The sequence below is a fragment of the Neolamprologus multifasciatus genome, chromosome 4 (assembly GCF_963576455.1).
Source record: "Neolamprologus multifasciatus chromosome 4, fNeoMul1.2, whole genome shotgun sequence".
Lineage (NCBI taxonomy): Eukaryota > Metazoa > Chordata > Actinopteri > Cichliformes > Cichlidae > Neolamprologus > Neolamprologus multifasciatus.
In genome coordinates this window covers 4253896-4268011 of record NC_140442.1, presented here as the reverse complement: position 1 = coordinate 4268011, position 14116 = coordinate 4253896, and the positions used below count along the sequence as shown (strand labels likewise).

The following is a 14116-nucleotide window of genomic DNA, read 5'->3' as shown; positions in this document are numbered from 1 at the left end:
CTCTGAAATGGTAAATGGTAAATGGTCTGTATTTGTATAGTGCTTTACTTGGTCCTAAGGACCCCAAAGTGCTTTACACTATACACAATCATCCACCCATTCACACACATAAATGTTGACAACAACTGAGAGCTCCATGTCTGATTGTTGGTGGTAACAGAAGAACCGACCGTTTACAGTTTAAACCTGTATAATGAAATCTCCAATTACTTTAAGAACACTTTTCTATTGCTTATCTGAAGTGCATATAGAAGGTCTGTGAATGAGGAGCCAAGGTGTAAAACTCTTATTCAAAGTTAGTCTACTGGAGCCTTCTAGTCTCCACAAAGCCATGCAAGGTTCAGGTCTGAGCAGCAGCTCAGGGACACTGTTAAAGACATGTTTAAAGAGTGTATTTGCTTTGTTTTCTTTTGTTTTTTTCTCTTGAAAGCCAAGACTGAACCTTTGAGCAGCTTGCCGAGCAGTGAACCAATCAGTTTCCCAGTAGGGAAGAGTGCAGAAAGACTGTATTATAATCAAAGGCTGGATGCTATAATAAGATATTTACCATATCGCTTTTATAGCCTGTAACATAATGTTGGTGTATTTAGAAACACAGAGTCTTTAATATCACATATCTGTAGAACTAATTTGAGTCATCGGGTTGAATGACAGTTTTAATATATGTGAAAGGTAACTTAATCAAGAGGTAACCATAGCAACATTACAAAAGCTTTGCACAGCACATTAAAAGCACAGCAGCTAAAGGTTCAAGGTTCGTCCCTGTCTATAAAAAGCTTCATCTCCAGCGGCTGATATTCGACACCCACCATCCCCATCAGAGTCATGTATGACTCTCAGGTTAGAAACTATTCCCACAGTTTTGCATTTAACATGTAATCCCACTTCAAATAGATTTAAGGGTACAGTTGATGGGATATTGTGATACTGGACATTTCACAGGTTTCACTGGTAACATTAACGTGTTCTCGTGCAGATTGGCAAGAAACTGCTTGAATCACAGAGATGCACACTGTTTTTTGATTTAGGCTCATTCACTGGTTACACTACTCATTAAATCATTTTCACTTTATTCCATAACATAAACTGAAATGCATTGTGGGGTAGCTGTAACAGGTAGGGCAGGTAATCTAGGAATCAGAAAGTTGGTGGTTCAATCCAGCTATGAAACCCAAGTTGCTCCCTATAAATTCATCTAAGCGTGCATATTAAGCACTCGCTATAGAAAAAATGAGACATGGTTACCAACAATATAAACCTTAGTCAATGTGGAATATTTATTTGTTGTTTGGCTTTAACGTCACTCTGGGTTCTTTGTGGTTTGCACGTTACCAATATGCTCTTGCCCTTTTGTCCTATAGAAAATGTCCATATCAGCATTCCTGAAAAGTCTTTTTCCTCTTTCCTGCACATGGACCAGAGTCAGCTGATTGTAGCGCATGTATGCAGGAAGAAAAAGGCATGGATGATGGGTTTTTTCTCCTCTTTATCCACCCATCGTACAGTTGTACGACATCCAGAAGTACATAGTTGTACCAATCGTATAACTATGTTGTTACTTGTGTTGCAAGTTGTTACTTGCAACACAAGTAACAACTTGCAACACAAGTAACAACATAGTTGCAACTCTAACGTAATTACTGAATGTAGTGCAGTAACTGAAAGACGCAGTATTATTACAGAAATGTGTTAGTTTGAAATGCACTGCAACCAACAGTAGTTGTTTGGATTTTTTGATTAGACACTAGAGAGGCCGAAGCATGAAAGAAAAGCTGTTAATTTGATTGTTCATCACCAATCCTACAATCACCCATGACGTGTGGGTAAAAGAAAAGGAATACAAGCTGGAGAAATAAGCATCAGTTTGGTCATTCAAGGTGTCTCAGAGTAGAGCTGCTGCTAAGCTTCCTATATGAAGTGTTTCTAGACTCCAGACATACTGAAGAGATTTTGTATCTCAGCTGACTTGGAAATGCCTTGATGTCATCACCTCTGGTGATGGGAGCCTTAGAGATAGAGATGAAGGCATTTTAGCTCAAAGTGCTGCCCCTGTGAACCAGACTCTGATAAGGAGTTGAAATGGATGGATATACTTGTGATATATACTTGGAACTTTTGTCATTTGCTTTAAACACACACAAATGTTTCATAATGTCACTCTGAAAAAAGAAGTCCAAAAGAAACTATTACATTTAAAAGGCACTTGTCTGAATGGAGGGCCTTTATTTGTTATTCATTTTTCATCCTGTTAAACCCGGCTTTTTCTTGTGGTTACATTTCTTATGGAAACATTTTACAGGTACATTTATGATTGCTTCCAAAGTGTCTTAATATCATTCATAGATTAGGATGGATGGATGGATGGATGGATGGATGGATGGATGGATAGATGGATAGATGGATAGATGGATAGATAGATAGATAGATAGGCCATACCTTGCACAGCACCTGGAAAATGTTATTGGCAGCTAAATACTCCACAAGATGTGCATTTCTGTGCACCTTTCTTATGAAGCTGTCTCTCTCTACTTAAAGATTACATGCTCATGTAAATGTGAATGAGATTTAGAAAATAGGGCCACACAGTTTGAACTGTGAGTTTACAATTTTATGCATCTTACTTCTGGAGAACATTTATTATGTATATTTCTAAATAACTAAAGATGGCATTAAATAGTTAGTCAAAAATGAGTACAGTTTTAGACATTTCCACAATTCTTTTATGGTTCTACCATAGCAGTGCTGTAGAGAAATTCCCATTAGACACAAAGTAAAACTATATTTGAATTGTGCAGCCACACAGCAAAGCCATGTAGAGGCAGGTCATTTCATTTCACTGTCCATTTACTTCACAACTGTAATATTCAATCTCACGCAGTGTGTCACAATAGAAGCATCATGAGCACCATTTCAGAAGATCAGAAGTGTCACAAATGCTTTTCTTTTGTTGAAAGGACTCGCTTTTCTTTCAAAATGCGTGATGCGGCCTTCAGAGAATCTGCAGAGGAAAAACAGACAGATCGATACCACTGCAGGGAGCGCTGAGTCTCAATAAGAGAGCAAAGAAGCATATTTTTGTAAAATGTCAAACTATAGAGACAAAACAGTACCGGCTGAAATTACATGCAAATATGTATTTGCATTTTCTCTTATTGTTCCTTATTACAGTTAAAAAAGCAGTTCAGTTTCCTCTTAAGACCAGAGAAGGCACTAGTAGGGCCTTTAGTGTCTTTGGGGATTATGTGGCTATGCTGTGGTTTTTGTGCAATCATAATGACTCATTCAATCTAATAACATCTGGAAGGTGAAGAATACGCAGGAACCTTCAGGCTGAAAAATAAAGAAAATATTCTGTGTTTTCTTTAAAGGTCAGCGTTGTTTTGAGATACCAAGATTTGGTGAAGAGCTGGCGCATTTCAGAACATCGGGGATTTAGCAGTTTCGGTTAGGCTGATTATAGTATTTACAATCTCAATCCAATAATTGATCCATCAAGCCATCCATCCATTTTCTATCAGTATCAGGTAAGAGTGCAGTGGAGCTATTGTTAGTAAACATGCCCAGACCTCCCTCTCCCCCAGCCACCACCTCCAGCAATTCAAGGGGACCACCAACCTTTCCAGCTCACTCTCCTCATGCCCTGGGCGTCTCCATGGGTGCATATGCTTTAATCACCTGAACCCCCTCATCTGGTTCAGCCTTTGAGAGTGATGATGATACTGATACTGGTGATATATCTATACTGTCAACTCCTCATGTATACGGTAAACAGTTATTCATGATTCTGATTTTCTCAGACACCATTCAGAGGATGCTCAATCCTCTGCTTGTTTCTCTGATATTTTCTCATGGTCACTACCCACTCTTCGTTGCCATGGATGAGTGTAAGGATGCAGATCAGCTGTCATAATCAAATCCCTGCAAAAGACCTGTACAATATCTGCATCACTGCAGACACTACACTGATCCCTTTCTCGGTCCCCACTCTCCCCCCACTCAAGAACAAGACTCCAAGATCCTTGAACTCCTCCGTTTGAGGCACTGCTGACTGCCTGTTTAGGCGCAAGCTTGTTGTTGCCCTCATCAACATTGGTGTGAGCCATAAGTCTGCTTCTTGTTTTAACAACCTCTAATCGTAAACCAGCACTGATCCTGAGTTCTTTTTTCTGACCTGCAATACCAGTGCCTATCATTCTGGAGAAGACTGTTCAGTGCACCTTAATTGCTTGTATAAATGGACATCTCTGTTGCTGCTCACAACAACCAATGTGGTAACCATATACTAGGCTTAAAGCGTGATTTACACTGCTGTGTGAAATCCACATGGTAACTTACAGCATAACTGGAAATCCTTTTAACACTACGCCGTAACCACTCTTAAAACATAAAAACGGTTATATCGTAAATTACGATGTTAATTTCGTCGAAGTCTAAATCAGGAATGAACCACCCACTTCTCACCAAACACTCTGTCATCCCTTCCACTCACCATTCAGACCTCTATTACGCCCCTGAGCGAAATAGAGGTCATTGGTTAATGAAGATAACAGGACCAAATCATCCACGGAGACAAATTCCCGAGACCACCACAACTGAAATCACATTCCTCTGCTGCTGCCTGCCCTGGCAAAATCCAGCAAACATCGGGAATGAATGTCTGTGAAGGTTCTCAGTCATCCAGGTCATCGTAGTCTAAGGAGCTTGGAAAGAAAAGCGCCTGGACTTCTTTGAGTTGCTTGAAGACGTTTCACCTCTCATCCGAGAAGCTTCTTCCGTTCTAAGGGTCCAATTGGTGGGGAGTCCCAGATTTAAACCCAGTAGGAGTTTCCCCCCAAAGAGGGACAAAGGACCCCCTGATGATCCTCTACCTAATCACATGAGCCAAGGTGTGAAAGCAGGTGTGGGTCCTAATCAGCCAGGGTTTCGGATGAGCTCATTGTGAAACCTGGCCCCACCCTATCATGTGATTTCCTGAGGTCAGATGGCCCAGGATGTGAGTGGGCGTCTGGGAAGGGAATGAATCTAACAATTCGATCCCATTTTTGATTAATCTTCCAGTTATTTTTTAATTTAAACTGAAAATAATCTTGTTCATAAAATATGAAAAAAGTCCATTACTACTCACAGCTCTGAAACTTTGTCAGAGTAGATCTGCCATTCAAAGAGTTTCAGTGTATTTTAAGAACAGACAAAATATGTACAGTCTTATAAATATAACTACTGCTATTTAAAAAAAAAAAAAGATTTATCGGCCTTGTAAAACCAGCTACATATGTCACTAAAACATTTTTTTTTTTTTTAAATTTAAAAACATGGACTCGTGTCTCGATTTGCAGTCACATGGATTAACTGGAAGAATGCAACATGAAAGCCTGAATTTTGATCAAGTGCAGTTTGTTTGCTTATTTAAGAGACTGATGATCAGCTGAGTGTTTTACTGATTGGTTGACAAATCTATTTAGCTTGTTTAAGCTAACATAGCAGATCTTCAAAATAAATATTCAATCAAATCAAATCAAGGAGGAACATAGGTAGACTATAGGCTCATTATCAATGATGCAGATAAAAGGCCTGGATTTGTTTTCAGGTGTGATTTATCGGCCCTGTAAAACCAGCTACATATGTCACTAAAACATGTTTTTTTCTTGTTTTCGTTCTTTTTTTTTCTTCTTTTTTTTGTCTACAAGTGTGACCTTATACAACTGTGTGGTACGCGTTGGTCAACATATGGGGAAAAACTTCAAGCTGTTCATAAAGTTCATGTGTGGGCTTAAAGCTGAGGATCAGAAGTGTTGGCAATCTTTTTCTGCCACTGTTCAGAACGAAATCAACATTACTTGAATAAATCAGGGACTCGTGGCTCAACATGAATATTTAACATCATTATTTGTACCTCCTTTCCTTAGAACTCTGTAGGAAGTCTGATACCCTAAGGGTACTGCTGCCGCCGCCTTTCTGAAGCTTAAGAGAGGGGTTATGAAGGCTTCTCCTAAGGGCTCGGGGAGTCAGACGGACTTAATAAACTCGCAGCCTGAGATCCAATTCTGGCTTTACTTTTACTGTATGCTCTGGTGACCTTTTTCTCTCTTGTGTTGGCCCTGTATATAAGGTAGACGTCAATCTCAGCAGCTGAAGGAAAAAAAAAACATTTTGTTTTTCGCATCTTTCAGCTACATGATCAAAGCTGCTTCCAGACTTGTACTTCTTTACATAAATTTTGAGGCAATTTAAAAACATGGACTCGTGTCTCGATTTGCAGCCACATGGATTAACTGGAAGGATGCAACATGAAAGCCTGAATTTTGATCAAGTGCAGTTTGTTTGCTTATTTAAGAGACTGATGATCAGCTGAGTGTTTTACTGATTGGTTGACAAATCTATTTAACTTAAGCTAACATAGCAGCTCTCTCAAGAAGGAGGAACATAGGTAGACTATAGGCTCATTATCAATGATGCAGATAAAAGGCCTGGATTTGATTTCAGGTGTGGTGCTTGCATTTGGAAGATTTTGCTGTGAACACTCGACATGCAGTCAAAGCTCTCCATGCAGGATGAAACAAGTCATCTTTAAGCTAAAAAAATAACAGAAAGAAAAAAAAAATCCATCCGAGAAAGGCTACAATAGTTGGAGTGACAAAATTTACAGTTTGGTACATCTTGAGAAAGAAAGAAACCACCGGTGAACTCAGGAATGCAAAAAGATCTGGAAGTCCATAAAAGACAACAGTGGTGGATGATCGCAGAATCATTTCTATGATAATGAACTCCTTCACAACGGCCAACCAAGTGAACATCACTCTCCAGGATGTAGTGTAGGTATATCAACATTCAAGTCTACCATAAAGAGAAGACTGCATGCAAATATGGAGGGTTCACCGCATGCTGCAAGTCACTCATAAGCCCCAAGAATAGAAAAGCTAGATTGGACTTAACTAAAAAAAAAAGAAAAAAGAAGAAAAATCTAAAAAAGCCAGCACAGTTCTGGAAAACCATTCTTTGGAAAGATGAAACCAAGATCAACCTCTACCAGAATGATGGCAACAAAAAGTCTGCAGAAGGTGTGGAACAGCTCACGATCCAAAGCACACCACATCATCTGTGAAACATGGCGGAGCAGTGTGATGGCTTGGACGTACATTGCTGCCAGTGGTACAGAGACACTAGTGTTTATTGATGATGAGACACAGGACAGAAGCAACCGAATAACTTCAGAACTGTTCAAAGATTCAATGTCTGCTCAAATCCAGCTAGATGCAGTCAAACTGATTGGGCATGTTTCATACTACAGGTGAACAATGACCCAAAACATACAGCTAAAGCAACCCAATAGTTTATTAAAGCAAACCTGATCCCAACTGAGGATGCATTTCTGTTGTTGAAGACTAAAACTTCAGACAGAAAAGCCCACAGACAAACAGCAAATGAAAGTCGCTGCAGTAAAGGCCTGGCAGAGGATTAAAAAGGAAGAAACACAGAATTTTCATTTAAAATTATGTAATGTAATGTAAAGAACCAAAATTAGAAAAAAAATGGCCTCTGTCCAAATATGTATGAACCAAACTGTATTTAAGCTGGACACTAAGGAAGGAGAAAAGGACTTGAATCAATTCATTAGGCAGACACATGGAGCCGGAAAGGATGTGCAGTAGGTTGATCAAGGATTGAGATGGAAATGTACTAAAATGGTCTGTATTTGTAAAGCGCTTTACTTGGTCCTAAGGACCCCAAAGCGCTTTACACTATACACAATCATCCACACACTGGTGATGGCAAGCTACATTATAGCCACAGCCGCCCTGGGGCGCACTGACAGAGGCGAGGCTGCCGGACAATGGCACCACCAGGCCCTCTGACCACCACCAGTGGGCAATGGGTGAAGTGTCTTGCCCAAGGACACAACGACCGAGACTGTCGGAGCCGGGGCTCGAACTGGCAACCTTCCGATTACAAGACGAACGCCCAACTCTTGAGCCACGATCGCCCCATACAACTGAAGAAAGTGTACTGACAAGGTGGAGAACTTTGAGGAGCTGATTGTAGAGAATAAAAGACTGAAGAGGATGAATGAAGATAGTGAACCAGGAAGTGCAGACAATAAGTAAGGAGGACGTGAGGGCTGGAGTGGATGAACATACATCCAATGAAAGGTGGATTGTCCAGATGACATAGCTGTGAACTGTGAGCTTCTCTAGGAGAGAAGACAGTGGACTTCTTAACCACTGAAATCAAAAAGTCCACAACAATCAGTGTAATGGTACTGATGTTTAAGAACAGGGTTGAAGTGCAGAGCTGTAGTAACTACAGAGGAATAAAGCTGATGAGCTATACCATAAGGATATGGGAAAGAGTTGTTGAAGGAGAGAGGTTCTCCTTCTGAGAATTTCGGAAGGAGCTTCATTGTGTTTTTGAGGATCCAGAGAAAGTATATGATGAGGTGCCAAACGAGGAACTGTGGTGCTGCATGAGGAAGTCTGGAGTGGCAGAGAAGTACGTGAGGGTGGTGAAGGACATGTATGCATAGAGACAACAGTGAGGTAGGTGGTAGGAGTGACAGATGGGTTCAAGGTGGGGGTGGGATAACATCAAGTATCAGCTCTGAGCCCCTTCTTGTTGTGATGGACAGGTTGACGGATGAGGTCAGACAGAAGTCTCTGGAAAGAGTGACTGACAGATGCCATGTTGATCTGTAGTGAGAGTGGGGAGCAGGTGGAAGAGTCCAACTATAATTTCTTATGTAAAGAGTTTATTTTAAAATATGTTCATTTCATTAAAAATGTACTATATTTCTTCATGACTGAACTTACTTAAAAGGTGCATAACCATGCCAACCTTTTGTCATGGCTGGAGTACCCAGCAATGTTAAATATTTTATCTGTACATCTCTACAAGAAAGGGGAAAGAAAACCCACCACAATCTGTTTAAATGTAGTGAGATATAATGTTGCCAGAGATAATTTACTCTCCTCTTAAAAGGCAATTCTGCCTGAAATGAGGCTGTGGATTGTGCTTGTTAGCTTCCCACCTGTGGTGACTCTGTGTGTGTGTGTTTCACTCATTTGTGGGCAGATGATGGCATCGGTTTGCTATTATTTTGCAAATGCATCTCAATTAACTTCAAGGATCACATTTTCAATAAAATGAGTGTTTGACTCCTTTAGATTTGAAATGCAAAACAAAAGAAAAAAAATCAAATACCAGGAAAAGATCGAGCATTTTACATCTTGAGTGGTTTCACATGATGGAGACGTGATGCGTTTTCTACTCTTTCACAATAAATGGAGGAAATCAAGTTGGCTGGTAATCACAGTCAGACTGTCATAAACACAGTAGGGAACTTTTTTTTCTTTTTTTACAGGAGAAAAAGGAAAGTGTTTTCTCCCAAACGTCTTGTCAAACACTCAAACTTCACTTCACTGAGATACCGCTCTGATAATGATCTCACCAAAGATACCAGTATCATAAATGGGAGCTCCATATTTAGGTCTAAAATCCCAAAATGTGGCTGAAACAAAATGAAACGTAGTGTTTTTGTTAAGCTTGTTTATAATCATTTTTAATTGCAGTTAATTGTATTTACTAAAATGAGTGAAACACAGTAAAATGACTGGATTGTAAAGATTTTAAAAAGGAGAAATTGTATATTTTTTGCTTGTATACATCAAGGTCTAAGGTCTGTAATTAGTTAGTACTCTGTATTTGGAGTTTGGTTATTGTGTTATGTAGAGTTCTTCTAAAAGCAGTAACCACACAGGAACATAGATGATGGTGAGTATAACTAGATGGGCAGATAAGTAGTTACAAGCTTTTCTTTATTGATTTTTTTTTTTTATCCAAAAATGCTAAAAAGTTCTTAAATGCAATATTATTATTTTCCTTGTTCTTCCATTATAGTAAAAACATCTGTGTTTGCCCTTAAACTATAGAAATGCATATTATAATGTATTTTTAATCGATTTTTTAGCTGAACAAAGGCATAAATAACTGTCCGGTTAATCAGAAATACACACAAGCTGCAGGACTAAAATATATGTATGTAAATGAGAGTACAGAGCAAGCAAAGAGATGCGGCTGTTATGAGAATCTCATCTGCGTTTCCTAACAAAGTGCCTTTGAAAGAAGTCACTAAAGCTGCCTGAAGGATTTAGAAGCCGATTGCCCTTTTGTTACACAGTACCTGTGCAAAATCATGGATAAACCCAGGAAACAGAATGAGTAGCTCATTAAAATGCATTTGCCTGCAGGAGAGAAGACCATTGCATGGAAATGGCTGCAGCCAAATGCTCCCAACAGGTGACGACTGGACTTTCAATGAGATAAACTAGATGTAGAAAATGACCTTTAGCTTAAGACCATAACAGAAAATGTAAAATATTGGGAATTTTGGAGTAAATATGCTACTAGTGCCTAAAAGAAGTAACTCATATGTTTCTGCCTCATTTCATTGTCAAATACAGATGCCTCTCACTTATATTTGACAGTGAGGAGCAGTTTGCACTGAGTGTGAACTACCTCAGAAAAGCACAGAATCCCTTATTAAACAAGAATCGCTGTAAGATACAGAGATTTTAATCTGTTTTTTTTTCTTTTCATGATACCAAATAAGCTTAAATATGCAAGGTATTTGTGAAGTACTACATCGCTCACAAGTAGTTCTTCCATCTCCCCTGCAATATTGAATTACATCCTGATCAAACCATTTTTTTAAAAAAATGACTTTTTCACTGGATGCTGTTGGCAGTGGTGAGAGCCAGCTGCGTAGGCTAAGCTTAAATTAGGTTTAAATGAAGCTTTACTGCATAAAGTCCTTCGAGTGCACAAAAGACACAAAGATGCACAAAAAGACTACACATAAACACTAATAATAGCTAAAAATACAAAATAAACCACAGGGGGAAAAGAACTAATGACCTAAACTATAGAAAAATAAAACTATCACAGAGAGCACAGAAAGAGACTAAAAGAATTAACAACTGCAGGATCAAAGAAACTGACCACAAAAACAAATAAAACTACTAAAAGCATCACCAAAATTAATTTTAAAAAATACTCACAAAAACACTAAAAACAAAATAAAAAAACACAAACAAAAACTGACCACAAGCATGTGACTAGAAATACCACTGTGAGCACAAGAAATCCCCCCCCCCCCCCCCCCAAAAAAAAAATCATTATAGAATCATCAAAGAAGGCAAAAATAACTCACAAACAGCTCAAAAATACAATTAAAGAAAACTAAAACCAGCAGAGGGAGAAGAAAATGGCCACAGCCTTCACAATCATTCCATGACTCATTCAGTCTGGGGAGGGGGGGTCAGCCTTCTCACTGGGGTGGGTACCTTTTACATGTGTGTACGGAGGGGGTGATTTTGTCTCACAATCTGCCCGTGGCTGCTGTAGCTGCTATTTATTGAAAGGTTTAGTAGTAGAATCTTTAAAGTTGCTTATTTTGCATTTATTGCAGTGAAAAAATGGTCTAAATGTTAAAAAGCGTGCAGTTTGTTATGTGAAGAATTTGTGCCTTTAATTTTAATTCATTCAGAAGTTCCTAAACATGTCTGTGAGGGTTATTTAAATGCATTTAACGGAAACTCTCGTTAACCATAAACCATCTGAATGTACAGGTGAGCTAACAGATCCGTCCGGACTCATTCACAGCAAACATCCATTAGTATGAACCGGTCAGGTTTGCAACAGATACCCAAACTTACCTTAAAGCCGAGACTTCTCCGCACCTTCAGGACCCGACTTTTACCGGGGCTTTGCTGGATTTATCGGTGAAACAACGCGAGAAGAGCCGCTGCACTTTGCCAGTCCTCCGTCGGGATGAGTTCCAGTGGCATCTCCAGCAGAGAAGCAGCCCGCTGCGCTCCTCCGTCCGCCTCCGTCTCACTTCTCTCTCCGTCTGCTCCGGACAGACTGATCCTCTCAGAGTCCCCACCGCAACATTATGAGCAGAACAGGTCGCACGGTCTCTAGCTTGTAACTAGGTAACAGCTCTGCTGCCGCACACAGTCAAATAGGAGGTGTTAAAATCCTTTGGTGTGTGCGTGTGTGTGTCGTTCCCGTGTGTGTGTCGTTCCCGTGTGTGCACAGTCTGTGAGTGTGACTGTAGCAGCGCAGGTATCATTTCAAAGCCTAAAGAACCATTAAAAAGAGCAGGTGTAATCTATGATACTTTAAATTAAACACTTTAGCTAGAAAGCTGCCAGTCGGGCATGTATAAGTACCTCCCTCTACTCTAATTAACAGTCACTCTGAAAATTGAGGACCTTACAGAAAAGATGACATAACGGGAGATATGTCTTATCATCCCCAAAATATCACAAAGAACATAAAAGAAGGCAGGAAAAAAGCCATGAGAAATGACAAGTACAACACAAAACTATACAGTATGATGGAAAACAGAAAAGCGGATTAAAGAAATCAAAATCCAAATAAGTAAAAAGATTAAAATGACAAAAATCCAGAGGAATGAACATCAGAATCTAACAAAACTATAAATAGCCTTCAGTTGGGTTCAGAATTGGTTGGACAAAGACATTTGTAGTTTACTTTTGTACAGCACCAAAGCTTTTCACTCCAACAACCCAAACGAAGTGCAGACTTTCCACTTTAGTTCAAGGAGCTTCATAAAACCACAATATTAACTCTTTAGGAATTGCACCAATTTTTATACAGAATTTCACATTTTCAGGTGCTTAAAATTAATTAGACAAACTAATATAATTGTACTTTTATAATCAGGAGTGTCCTTAATACTTGTGTGGAAATCCTTTGCGGTCACATATGCCTGAAGTGTGGAATCCATGGACTTGCTGCTTGTTTGTGGATGTTTCTGTTTAGATTTGCATTTACAAAGTGAAGAGCTGCTCTGCTGGGTTCAGATCAGGTGACTGACTCGGCTGTTGAAGAATATCCAATTTCTTTGCCTTATGAAACTCCAGGATTGCTTTTGCAGTGTGCTTTGGGTCATTATCCATTCACACTATGATGTTTTGCAGAATTTGGATGAATCCAAGCAGAGAGTACACGTCACAGTTTATTGCACTTCTTTTATCAGCAGTCAGTAAACGCTAGTGGCGTAGTTCATCTGGCAGCCGTACATGGCCATATCGTAACATTGCCTCCACCATGATTAACAGTTCGTGCAGATCATGAGCTGCTTCCCACATTAGTTCTCTTTATGCCTGGTACAGTCTAATCTAATCTTGGATTAGATGTTTTCTAGTGAAGTCTAACCCGACCCTTCTGGACCTGAGTGTAAGTAGTGGTTTTCACCCTGATCTCTGTTATTTCCATTAAAGGTTTCTCTTGATCGAAGACTTTGACAATGACACCCCTACTCCTTCAAGTGTTCTTGACATGACTGTTTTTCTTAACCATGGAAATAAATCTGTCATCATCAATTTAAATTGTCTTCTGTGGTCTTTAAGGCCCTTTTCTAAATGTTCCAGATTGTTGATTTGGCCACTCCTGAAGATTTTTGCTGTCTCTGTCATAGGTTACTTCTAATAATGGCCTCCCTCGCGTGCACTGACATCTCTTTGGGGATCATTTTTTAAATAAAACTGAAAAGCCACAAAATGCAAATTCAGGACTTTGAATCAACTTCGGATATTATGTCAGCTTCATTTGTCATGAGATAATGAGGGGACAGGCCTCACCTGGCCACGAAACTGCTGGTCAGTCAACCTTTTGATCTAAAGCTGAAAGTCTGCACATCACTTTTACCTTGATTGGTTGATTTAAAGCCATCATGATGTACAGTTGCAAAACTACAAATGCAAAACCCAAGCAAAAACAGTATCAAACACGATGAAAGATACACATACATGTTGAATTTATTGAACACAGAGTAAAACACAGAATAAAAAATCCAGTGACCTGCTGATATGGAATCTCTGAGCCACCATGCGTGATCCTAATGAGCACTTCATCGTGAGGCGTCCCCAGTGTCCAAAGGTCATGACAGGCACAGATAGCCACCCCTCCTTCCTTTAATCTCCCCCAGTACCTCCCTATTACTATTATTACTATTTGTACTTTTACGTTTTATGCATAATGACACAGAACTAAACTTAAATATTAATTACAGTTTATTTTCCTTCTCATTTGC

General features: G+C 39.5%; 1 protein-coding gene across 3 annotated transcripts in view; it reads right to left on the bottom strand.

The window, feature by feature from the left end:
- Positions 1 to 12579, bottom strand: part of sstr3a (somatostatin receptor 3a) — a 45160-nt gene extending 32581 nt beyond the window's left edge. For 2 of the 3 annotated variants that reach the window (XR_014873799.1, XM_085157645.1), the window contains exon 1: positions 11709 to 12579. The gene's annotated coding sequence lies outside the window, so the exon portion shown is untranslated. The remainder of the gene's footprint in view (positions 1 to 11708) is intronic. The other variant, XM_085157646.1, reaches the window with a different exon arrangement.
- Between the last annotated feature and the right edge of the window lie 1537 nt (positions 12580 to 14116).